General features: G+C 44.5%; 3 non-coding genes across 3 annotated transcripts in view; all 3 read right to left on the reverse strand.

The window, feature by feature from the left end:
- LOC139997434 (large subunit ribosomal RNA) overlaps positions 1-588 on the reverse strand; it is a 4,174-nt gene extending 3,586 nt beyond the window's left edge. Inside the window, exon 1 of the ribosomal RNA XR_011802815.1 lies at positions 1-588. This exon is cut by the window's left edge and continues 3,586 nt beyond it. This is a non-coding gene — a ribosomal RNA (large subunit ribosomal RNA).
- Positions 589-2,716: 2,128 nt separating this feature from the next.
- Positions 2,717-2,871, reverse strand: LOC139997429 (5.8S ribosomal RNA). Its single transcript, XR_011802810.1, has one exon. It is a non-coding gene; the product is annotated as a 5.8S ribosomal RNA (ribosomal RNA).
- Positions 2,872-5,702: 2,831 nt separating this feature from the next.
- LOC139997432 (small subunit ribosomal RNA) lies at positions 5,703-7,626 on the reverse strand. The gene has a single exon (XR_011802813.1). It is a non-coding gene; the product is annotated as a small subunit ribosomal RNA (ribosomal RNA).
- Positions 7,627-12,500: the final 4,874 nt, after the last annotated feature.

Consider the following 12,500-nt stretch of genomic DNA (forward strand, 5'->3'; position numbering starts at 1 on the left):
GAGAAGTGCACGACTACGACGCCGGAGCGTTCGAATCGAAGGTGGCGTGCCCTCGCCAATGGAACCACGAAGGCCCACCCGGAGCATCGCTCACCAACGATCACCGACGCCGTCGACGATGAATCTCCCCATTCGATCTTTTGGGTTTCTCAGGTTTACCCCTGAACGGTTTCACGTACTCTTGAACTCTCTCTTCAAAGTTCTTTTCAACTTTCCCTCACGGTACTTGTTCGCTATCGGTCTCGTGGTTGTATTTAGCCTTAGATGGAGTTTACCACCAACTTAGGGCTGCACTCTCAAGCAACCCGACTCTAAGGAGAGATCCTCCCGAAACGCGTTCCGGTCACTACGGGCCTGGCACCCTCTGTGGGTACATGGCCCCATTCAAGATGGACTTGGACGCGGTTCGACGTCACGGGATAAACGGATCCTCCCGAACACTACATTTCCCAACGGCGGAACCGCGGGATTCAGTGCTGGGCTAATTCCTGTTCGCTCGCCGCTACTAAGGAAATCCTTGTTAGTTTCTTTTCCTCCGCTTAGTAATATGCTTAAATTCAGCGGGTGATCTCGCCTACTCTGAGGTCGCTTCAACGTCACGACACGGTGACAATTTTTTTTTTCAAAGAAAAAAAAATTTCGTGCCATGTGGGCGCGATTCGAGAAAAGCAAGACGGTTTGATAACAATGCGACAGAGGGTCTTTATTTTTATTTCTCTCTCCGAGAATCGCCTCAAAGAGAAAAAAAAATAAAAAAAAAAAATTAATTCGAATAGAATCGAGAACCTTATATTCTATCTCGATCGAGAAACGTTTTATGCATCTCGCCAAAGTGCCTTTTAAACTTCGTTCGTCGTATCATGTTCGAGCTAAGACTCACGCAAGACACCCGTAACGATCTCCGGTTTTTAACGCCCGTCCTCTTTGTATAATATATATATATATATATACACGTGTTATGTATAATATATCTCCCGTAGCCGTTTCTCTCTTCTCGACGATTCCAGCGGTTCCTTGTTTTCGCCTGTTATTGCTGGCACAGAGATCGAACACGCGACATGTATATAACATATCGGTTTCTTTGCTCTGTACCAACGACGAAAACGCACGGGAACTCACGCAAGTGGAAAAGCGAGCGCGAGACGTACACAACGGGGTGAATTTATTACTCGGGGACTGGACGACCGGCGATACGTTAGGATGCGCGGTCCAGCGATAGACGACGAAGAGACATGGGATGACCAACGATCTCTTTTTCTCTAATACTCGGAGCGCCGAATCGCCTTAAAGCAAAAAAAAATCACACGCGCGTACGTCGTACGTACGGCGCGTGTATACCTCGTCTCTAATCAAGTTTCGTTAGTCTTTCTCGAGCCTCGCCAAAGAGGATCGTTCTCTTCCTCTGCGCGATCTCTCCGTGCCAATGTCAGAGATTATTCTCTTTCGCACGACGACGAAAACGACTATTTTCGACGATCCGAACAACTTTGTAACGGACTCACATGCACATCTTAAAATCGAGTACAGAAACGTTGCGCAACACCGTGAGCTTTTCTCTTCTTCGTCACCCTTAAATATAGCCGATCGTAGACGCACGCTAGATCGTAACACACTTTTCGTTGATTTCCGACGAACGTGGCTTTGGGCCAGGCGCGCGGGCAGAGAGATACGCGACCGACGGGGAAAAATTCGTCCCGATACATGTACGCGTACTCTCCGATCTCCGCGCAACGCTGGGGATCATCTCCCTAAGTCATCAGCGTTCGAAGAAATCTCGTGTGTCCGTTCCCGGATCTACGGCTTTCTCTGGGTTCGCGAAGAACAGAAAAAAGCACAGAGGATGAAAAACGCAACGACGACCCATCGATGCGACGGTCCTCGTTGTCTTCTCGTCAGTCGTCTCGCGCCTGCAGAATACATCTCTGCCGCACGAACAGACGGAGTGGGTATTCGATCCCTGGGGCTGTACGAGTAAAAACATCTTGATGAAAAGACGGTTGTGTTTCTTTAAGGCACACAGTTTTTCGTTACGCCACCAAGTTTAGGTTTAGGTTTTAATATCTTGGTTCTCTTTTCTCTCCTCTCTCGACTGACTTTGTTCAAAAATATTTTTGCTTTCTCTCAGTCTCGCCAAAAATTCATTTAAGACGACGTCGGGGGCGCGGTCATTCGTGCTTATCGAAGACTAACAAAACGTAGCAGAGGCTGATACAAAAAGAAAAAAAAAATCGGCCACGAAGAAAACTCGCTCTGTGTATCTCGATAACCGCGTCGACGACGACGGTTCTCTCCGCGCTCTTTTAATTCGTATCCTTCTTCTTGCGCTTCGTCCGACTCAGAAACGTTCGTAAAACACGAACGACGGCGGGTTGTCAAGCCAAGAAGGGACAGAGAAGAGACGGAGGTAGTTTTGCGAGTCTCCCGTGAACGCGATAGATTTTTCATATATATTTGTATCGAGAGCATGCGTACGCCGGTCTCCACACGATCCAGCGACGAACGCCGACGAACGTCCAACAATCGCTCGTACGTCGCGTACGAGCCCTCGACCGCTCTTTAATTCGTATTCTTTTGCTTGGCGCTCGTCCTCCGACTCAGAAACGTTCGTTTAAAGATAAAACGAACGACGGCGGGCTGTCGACGAGGCAAGAAAGAACAGAGAGATACGGACCGAGAGCAACGATACGCAACGCAAGCAGTCTTAGGTTTACGTGAGCAACCCTCAGCCAGGCGTGGTCCAGGAATTGTATCCGTGGACCGCAATGTGCGTTCGAAATGTCGATGTTCATGTGTCCTGCAGTTCACACGTTGACGCGCAATTAGCTGCGTTCTTCATCGACCCACGAGCCAAGTGATCCACCGTTCAGGGTAATCGTTTATGCATGGATTTTTGTTTGTGTACTCAGGTTTTTGTACTCTTATTCTCGGTTCGAAAGAAGCCGATATCCGACAAACGTCCGACCAACGGGAATCGAACGCGCGGAAGTCGCCATATGATTGACGACACGAAAATACGTTCGAAAACGAAATCGGACGGACTGCGCGACGACACACGCAGCCCGCCGACCGGGCGTAAAGTGCATTATAATATATAACAACCAACGAGATCGAAGCTCCGTTCGTCAGGAAACGACGGGGATATAACACCCGATTCTGAATCCTCTGTACAGCACACGATCTCGCGAAGAAAGCGCACGGTGGCTAGCCCATGATATATATATATGTTCGTTCCTCTCGTCCAGTTATTCGAAGCAAACAGCCGATATGCATCTCCATCGTTCGGGTAAAAAAAAATCGATGGGACGCGCACGGTCGTAGTCTTCCTCGCGCGGTCGTTTCTTCCCGATAGCCAGAAGCAGAGTTTGAAAAACTCTAGCGACGGAACGAGGCATTAGACTCTCGACAACGAGGATACAGACACGGCCGGCGGTCCCCTCTGAATCGACTTCGGTGGTTCAGGTAAAAATAAAAAAAATCGATGGGACGCGCACGGTCGTCCTTCCTCTTCCTCGCGCGCGGTCTATTCTTCCCGATAGCCAGAAGCAGAGTTTGAAAAACTCTAGCGACGGAACGAGGCATTAGACTCGCGACAACGAAGATAGAGAGACGGCCGGCGGTCCCCTCTGAATCCACTTTGGTCGCTCAGGTAAAAATAAAAAAAAATTCGAAAGGGACGCGCACGGTCGTCCTTCCTCTTCCTCGCGCGGTCTTTTCTTCCCGATAGCCAGAAGCAGAGTTTGAAAAACTCTAGCGACGGAACGAGGCATTAGACTCTCGACAACGAGGATAGAGAGACGGCCGGCGGTCCCCTCCGAACGGATGGCGACAACGACGACTAAAGCGCGAAAAATCGCGACGAAAAGGAACGCATCTCCGTTCAGGTGTATGTGTGTGCGTGCGTTTAAAAAAAATTCGATGGGACTCGCAGCCATCGGCCTCGCGCGGTCGTTTCTTCCCGATAGCCAGAAGCAGAGTTTGAAAAACTCTAGCGACGGAACGAGGCATATGACTCACGACAACGAGGATATGGACAGGCGGTCCCCTCTGAACGGGTCGACGAGACGATGGTAAAAGAGACGAACCGGACGAAACTTCCGTCGATCAGGTAAAAATAAAAAAAAATTCGATGGGACGCGCACGGTCGTCGTCGTCGTCTTCCTCGCGCGGTCGTTTCTTCCCGATAGCCAGAAGCAGAGTTTGAAAAACTCTAGCGACGGAACGAGGCATATGACTCACGACAACGAGGATAGAGAGACGGCCGGCGGTCCCCTCTGAATCGACTTCGGTGGTTCAGGTAAAAATAAAAAAAATCGATGGGACGCGCACGGTCGTCGTTCCTCTTCCTCGCGCGCGGTCTATTCTTCCCGATAGCCAGAAGCAGAGTTTGAAAAACTCTAGCGACGGAACGAGGCATTAGACTCGCGAGGATAGAGAGACGGCCGGCGGTCCCCTCCGAACCAACTTCGTCTAGTTAAGAATCGTTATACTCTTTACCATCACTCGCACTGGTATATATCTTTTCGGGCCAACATCCACGCAATGCGTTTTCGTTCTAGGTTACCCGATCCACGAGTACGAACGTACAACGTGGTTTCGTTTTGTCGAACATCGTATATCGTTCGCCGTTGAAACGAACGACAACGAAACGACATAGGAAGAACGAACGCCCTTTGGGTAGGAAGCACGTTTCGAGGAACGACGAGAGTTTGGAGAGACGCGCGAGATAGCTGGAGACGCGCAGATATAGGTATCCATGGATCTTCGAAGAGAACCTTCGAAGATATATAATTCGGTATCCTATTTTTCTGCGGCTCGCTATTCGCGTTCTTTCGCTCTCGTCGACGACTCGTTATAGACGCTTCGTTCGATCCCAAAGAGCAGTCTTCCTTATGTCCCGTTGCTAGGAGGTGAGGCCTACGCAACGCAACTACGAAATATAGAAGAGGTGTGAGCAGTGATCTCTCCGACACGAGGCACTTTAGAGATTTTAGTTTATATTATATTGTTCGTTCGTTGGATTTCCACGATGCAAATACGAAATACGAGATCGTGACGGCGGGTCTTTCTGTGTACGACCTCACGCAGGCGCCTCGATCGCATTTCTCATTACACGTGGTTTCCACTGTAACTTTTAGTTTTTTCGATATGTGTTCAGCTCAAGTTCCCTCACATATCGTTATTATTATTATTATTATTATTATTAATAGTAGCGGTTTCGTGTTATAGGATTCGGAGACGGCGGGTCTTTCTGTGTACGACCTCACGCAAGCGCCTCGAGAATCTTTTTAAGTTTTCCGTGTGTTATATTATTCGGAGACGGCGGGTCTTTCTGTTTACGACCTCACGCAGGCGCCTCGAGAATATTTTTAAGTTTTTCGTTTGTTATAATATTATTCGGAGACGGCGGGTCTTTCTGTGTACGACCTCACGCAGGCGCCTCGAATTATTCGTGTAAAAGTATATCTCTTCATCCCGATGATCGAGAGAGAGTGCCACACTCTTCGTATAGTTTCGTAACTGGAGCGTCTCCCACCTCCTTATTGTAAAAAATTTGGCTTTTGTCAAAGTATATAGCTTGTTAATACGTCGTATATACTTTGTGTCGATATAGGAGGAGTACGGCTCCTTACCGACGATATTATATATATTTTATTATACAGTGTTCAAGTCAAATATATTCTTTGTGTTTTTGTATTTTTCGTTAATGATCCTTCCGCAGGTTCACCTACGGAAACCTTGTTACGACTTTTACTTCCTCTAAATGATCAAGTTTGGTCATCTTCCCGGTAACATCGGCAATGCTTATCACATTGGCCGCGCACCAGTCCGAAGACCTCACTAAATCATTCAATCGGTAGTAGCGACGGGCGGTGTGTACAAAGGGCAGGGACGTAATCAACGCGAGCTTATGACTCGCGCTTACTGGGAATTCCTCGTTCATGGGGAATAATTGCAAGCCCCAATCCCTAGCACGAAGGAGGTTCAGCGGGTTACCCGGGCCTTTCGGCCAGGGAAAACACGCTGATTCCTTCAGTGTAGCGCGCGTGCGGCCCAGAACATCTAAGGGCATCACAGACCTGTTATTGCTCAATCTCGTGCGGCTAGAAGCCGCCTGTTCCTCTAAGAAGATTTGTTTGTACGTTGGTAGTAAAAACCCGCCGACCGAAGCCGGGGGCCTTCGAGATACCATAATTTACGTCTATTTAGCAGGCTAGAGTCTCGTTCGTTATCGGAATTAACCAGACAAATCGCTCCACCAACTAAGAACGGCCATGCACCACCACCCACCGAATCAAGAAAGAGCTATCAATCTGTCAATCCTTCCGGTGTCCGGGCCTGGTGAGGTTTCCCGTGTTGAGTCAAATTAAGCCGCAGGCTCCACTCCTGGTGGTGCCCTTCCGTCAATTCCTTTAAGTTTCAGCTTTGCAACCATACTTCCCCCGGAACCCAAAAGCTTTGGTTTCCCGGAAGCTGCCCGCCGAGTCATCGGAGGAACTTCGGCGGATCGCTGGCTGGCATCGTTTATGGTTAGAACTAGGGCGGTATCTGATCGCCTTCGAACCTCTAACTTTCGTTCTTGATTAATGAAAACATTTTTGGCAAATGCTTTCGCTTCTGTCCGTCTTGCGACGATCCAAGAATTTCACCTCTAACGTCGCAATACGAATGCCCCCATCTGTCCCTATTAATCATTACCTCGGGGCTCCGAAAACCAACAAAATAGAACCGAGGTCCTATTCCATTATTCCATGCACACAGTATTCAGGCGAAGGTAGCCTGCTTTAAGCACTCTAATTTGTTCAAAGTAAACGTATCGGCCCACCTCGACACTCAGTGAAGAGCACCGCGATGGGATATTAGTTGGACCGCCCCGCGAGGAGCTAAGCCCACCGATAGGACGTACCACATAATGCCAGTTAAACACCGCGAGCGGTGAACCGACACTGTGACACACAGATTCAACTACGAGCTTTTTAACCGCAACAACTTTAATATACGCTATTGGAGCTGGAATTACCGCGGCTGCTGGCACCAGACTTGCCCTCCAATTGGTCCTCGTTAAAGGATTTAAAGTGTACTCATTCCGATTACGGGGCCTCGGATGAGTCCCGTATCGTTATTTTTCGTCACTACCTCCCCGTGCCGGGAGTGGGTAATTTGCGCGCCTGCTGCCTTCCTTGGATGTGGTAGCTGTTTCTCAGGCTCCCTCTCCGGAATCGAACCCTGATTCCCCGTTACCCGTTACAACCATGGTAGGCGCAGAACCTACCATCGACAGTTGATAAGGCAGACATTTGAAAGATGCGTCGCCGGTGCTAGATGACCATGCGATCAGCACAAAGTTATTCAGAGTCACCAAAACAAACGATGGACGAACGGACGAGCCATCCGCCACCGATTGGTTTTGATCTAATAAAAGCATTCGTACCATCTCTGGTACGAATCTGTTTGCATGTATTAGCTCTAGAATTACCACAGTTATCCAAGTAAGTTTAAGTATGATCTAAGAAACCATAACTGATTTAATGAGCCATTCGCGGTTTCACCTTAATGCGGCATGTACTGAGACATGCATGGCTTAATCTTTGAGACAAGCATATGACTACTGGCAGGATCAACCAGGGAACTTTGTATTTTATATATATATTATATATTAGAGTCAAAAGACTCTCTTTTTAAAATAGCCTCAGAGTGTCGTAGGTGGGTCCGTAACACCGTACGACGAGACTTTTCGTTCTTAGTGAACGTTCGACGACACCCTTTTAATTCCCGTTGTAACGTCGAACGCCACTACTCTCTCTCATTTCGCCACTCTCTCTTTACTTTCTTTCGTTCGTTTGATTGTTTGTGTGGAATATTTTAAGATCATTCTGTTCATAGGATCATTCTGTAAGAATGGTTTGTTGGTTGAACGAATATGCCTTAGCGGTAAAAAGCACGTAAACTGCATGCTGAACGTACCGTCCTCGTAAGAAACATATTCGTTCGTTCTTTTGATATTCTCCAATCAGAAAGAACGCACTTCCTAAAAGGTAGTACGCTCCCCATTAGCCTTTCGTATGTTTAAAACGTACTGCGTACGCTATAACATAAGTTTTGGAACGGTCTCTGCCGAACCAGCATGAATTGATACTCAGTTAGTAACAAGCACACTGCCCTAACTTTTTTTAAAGTTAGTGCGAGCATACAGGATCCAGCTTCCCGACTAAGGGGAACCTTGCCACGTTATTTGGTCATTACGTCCAGGACAGCGACCCGCGGCGCAGCAGTGTAGAGAAAGAGTCGATACGAGAACGAAGGAACAGTCGAGAAATAGTAAAAAAGTTCACTAAGACTCGAGGAGCGGTGACTGAATTCTCAACCGAGGCCGTAGAATAGCCACGCGCTCGACGCTGTTCCGTCCGGACCGTCCGACTCGACGTGTCTCTTATAGATACCAAAGCGCCGGCCGGACGGTCGGCGCCGGCCGGGCCAGCGGCCGGGCGCTTACCATGTAAAACCTCCGTTAGAGCGTACCGTCGGACTTAGTCTCTGAAACGCTCGACCACTTTTTTCGAATAAACTACCCTTAGAAAACATCCTATCGTCGAGATATTTTAACGCACCGCTTATTTTAATATTTCAAACGAGTTTTTATCGAAAAATTTAATTTTTTTTTTTTTTTCAAAATCGCATCAGTAAACCACCTCTTTTAACGAATACGGACAAAAACCACGTTCTTAATCGATTAGAACACGTTAAAACAACGAGAAATATGCAAAAAAATATATACCTTGCAACGTTAATTAACGAAAAAATTAAACAAATATCGCAGTCGTGTCAGTTCGACGGACACTAATTTTTTAAAAAATTCGAAAAAAACGTTTAATCCAGTTGTATTTAATAGAGATATAACCGTTTCTGCAAAAATATTTATACCTTATAACGCTTTTTAACGAAATAACTCGAAATAAGCTTTTCGGACTTTTCCGCCGGCCGAAATTTTTCTAAGTCCCAACGTACCGTCGGACTTAGTCCGCTCGACCACTTTGTTCCAATAAAGTACCGTTATAAAACGTCCTATCGTCGAGATATTTTAACGCACCGCTTATTTTAATATTTTAAACGAGTTTTTATCGAAAAATTTAATTTTTTTTTTTTTTCAAAATCGCATCAGTAAACCACCTCTTTTAACGAATACGGACAAAAACCACGTTCTTAATCGATTAGAACACGTTGAAACAACGAGAAATATGCAAAAAAATATATACCTTGCAACGTTAATTAACGAAATAATTAAACAAATATCGCAGTCGTGTCAGTTCGTCGAACACAAATTTTTTAAAAAATTCGAAAAAACGTTTAATCCAGTTGTATTTAATAGAGATATAACCGTTTCCGCAAAAATATTTATACCTTATAACGCTTTTTAACGAAATAACTCGAAATAAGTATTTCGGACTTTTCCGCCGGCCGAAATTTTTCTAAGTCCCAACGTACCGGTCCAGAATGAGACAAAGTTCCAAAGGCCCGGTCGTATCCGTCCGTTTTTTTTTAACCTTCCACGGACGAAATAAACGTTTAATCCCGACGTAAAATACAATAATATAGCGATTTATATAAAAATATTCATACCTCATAACGCTTTTTAACGAAATAACTCGAAAAAACTTTTCGGTCCGAAATTTTTCTAAGTCCCTACGTACCGCTCGAGAATGCGACTAAGTTCCAACGTCCCGGACGAGTTCGCACTTTTTTTTATATAACTTTCCAGCGACGAAATAAACGCTTAATCCCGACGTAAAAAGTCATTTTAAAGCGATTTATGCAAGAATATTCGCACCTTATAACGCTTTTAAGCGAAAAAATTCGAAAAAACGGTTCGATTAAAAATTTTTTTTTAACGTTTTCGGGACGAAATAAACGTTTAATCCCGACGTAAAATATAATAATATAGCGATTTATATAAAAATATTCATACCTTATAACACTTTTAAGCGAAATAACTCGAAAAAACTTTTCGGTCGAAAATTTTTCTAAGTCCCTACGTACCGGTGGAGAGTATGACAAAGTCCGACGGGCCGAGTCGCGTCGGTCCACTATTTTTTTTTAACGTTTTCGGGACCAAATAAACGTTTAATCCCGACGTAAAATACAATAATATAGCGATTTATATAAAAATATTCATACCTTATAACACTTTTAAGCGAAATAACTCGAAAAAACTTTTCGGTCGAAAATTTTTCTAAGTCCCTACGTACCGGTCCAGAATGAGACTAAGTTCCAACGTCCCGGGCGCGATCATACTTTTTTTATATAACTTTTCAGCGACGAAATAAACGCTTAATACCGACGTAAAACGTCATTTTAAAGCGATTTATGCAAGAATATTCGCACCTTATAACGCTTTTAAGCGAAAAAATTCGAAAAAACGGTTCGATTAAAAATTTTTTTTTAACGTTTTCGGGACGAAATAAACGTTTAATCCCGACGTAAAATATAATAATATAGCGATTTATATAAAAATATTCATACCTTATAACACTTTTAAGCGAAATAACTCGAAAAAACTTTTCGGTCGAAAATTTTTCTAAGTCCCTACGTACCGGTGGAGAGTATGACAAAGTCCGACGGGCCGAGTCGCGTCGGTCCACTATTTTTTTTTAACGTTTTCAGGACCAAATAAACGTTTAATCCCGACGTAAAATATAATAATATAGCGATTTATATAAAAATATTCATACCTCATAACGCTTTTTAACGAAATAACTCGAAAAAACTTTTCGGTCGAAAATTTTTCTAAGTCCCAACGTACCGGTCCAGAATGAGACTAAGTTCCAACGTCCCGGACGAGTTCGTACTTTTTTTATATAACTTTCCAGCGACGAAATAAACGCTTAATCCCGACGTAAAACGTCATTTTAAAGCGATTTATGCAAGAATATTCGCACCTTATAACGCTTTTAAGCGAAAAAATTCGAAAAAACGGTTCGATTAAAAATTTTTTTTTAAAGTTCTCGGGACGAAATAAACGCTTAATCCCGACGTAGAAATACATAATATTGCTATTTATGTAAAAATATATACGCATCATAACGCGTTTTAGCGAAATAACTCGAAATAACTTTTTGGACCGGAATTTTTCTAAGTCCCTACGTCCCGGCCGGGGGATCGACGAAGTGCCAACCTCCCGGTCATGTCGGTCCGGAGGGGGCAATTTTTAAAAAAAATAAAACGAAATCGTTACGTTCGACTAGAATTCGTCGAACCGTAACGATTTCTATAAAAATATTCATACCTTATAACGCTTTTAAGCGAAATAACTCGAAATAACTTTTTGGACCGGAATTTTTCCAAGTCCCTACGTACCGCTCGAGAATGAGACTAAGTTCCAACGTCTCGGGCGCGATCGTAAATTTTTTACGGCACCTTGCGGGGACGAAATAAACCCTTAATCCCGATGTAAAACGTCATTCTAAAGCGATTTATGCAAGAATATTCGCACCTTATAACGCTTTTAAGCGAAAAAATTCGAAAAAACGGTTCGATTAAAAATTTTTTTTTAACGTTCTCGGGACGAAATAAACGCTTAATCCCGACGTAGAAATACATAATATTCCCATTTATATAAAAATATTCATACCTCGTAACGCTTTTTAGCGAAATAACTCGAAATAACTTTTTGGACCGGAATTTTTCTAAGTCCCTACGTACCGGCCGGGGGATCGACGAAGTGCCAACCGCCCGGTCATGTCGGTCCGGAAGGGGCAATTTTTTAAAAAAATAAAACGAAATCGTTACGTTCGACTAGAATTCGTCGAACCATAACGATTTCTATAAAAATATTCACACCTTACAACGCTTTTAAGCGAGATAACTCGAAATAACTTTTCGGTCGAAAATTTTTCTAAGTCCCAACGTACCGCTCGAGAATGAGACTAAGTTCCAACGTCTCGGGCGCGATCGTAAATTTTTTACGGCACCTTTCGGGGACGAAATAAACCCTTAATCCCGATGTAAAACGTCATTTTAAAGCGATTTATGCACAAATATTAGCACCTTGTAACGCTTTTAAGCGAAAAAATTCGAAAAAACGGTTCGATTTAAAAATTTTTTTTAAAGTTCTCGGGACGAAATAAACGCTTAATCCCGACGTAGGAATACATGATATTCCCATTTATGTAAAAATATATACGCATCACAACGCTTTTAAGCGAAATAACTGGAAATAACCGTTCGGTACGAAAATTTTTCAAAGTCAGACGGGCTCTCGAGCGTTGCTCGCTCGCTGCGCTCGCTCGAAAAAAAAACTAGCCCAACCCAAAACCAATCCCTTTTTCGCGTTCGTTCCTCGATTTCTCTTAAAATCGGAGAAACTGGCGGGATCGGTTTTGGGTTGGGCTAGTATAAGTTCGAGCGAGCGCAGCGAGCGAGCAACGATCGCGACCGTTACTTCGTACGTCCACGGTATATTTTCGTTACGTTAATTTTTCGTTACTTTCGTCTCGTTTCTTGGATCG

The sequence above is a fragment of the Bombus fervidus genome, unplaced genomic scaffold (genome assembly GCF_041682495.2).
Source record: "Bombus fervidus isolate BK054 unplaced genomic scaffold, iyBomFerv1 scaffold0085, whole genome shotgun sequence".
NCBI classification, from domain to species: Eukaryota; Metazoa; Arthropoda; class Insecta; order Hymenoptera; family Apidae; genus Bombus; species Bombus fervidus.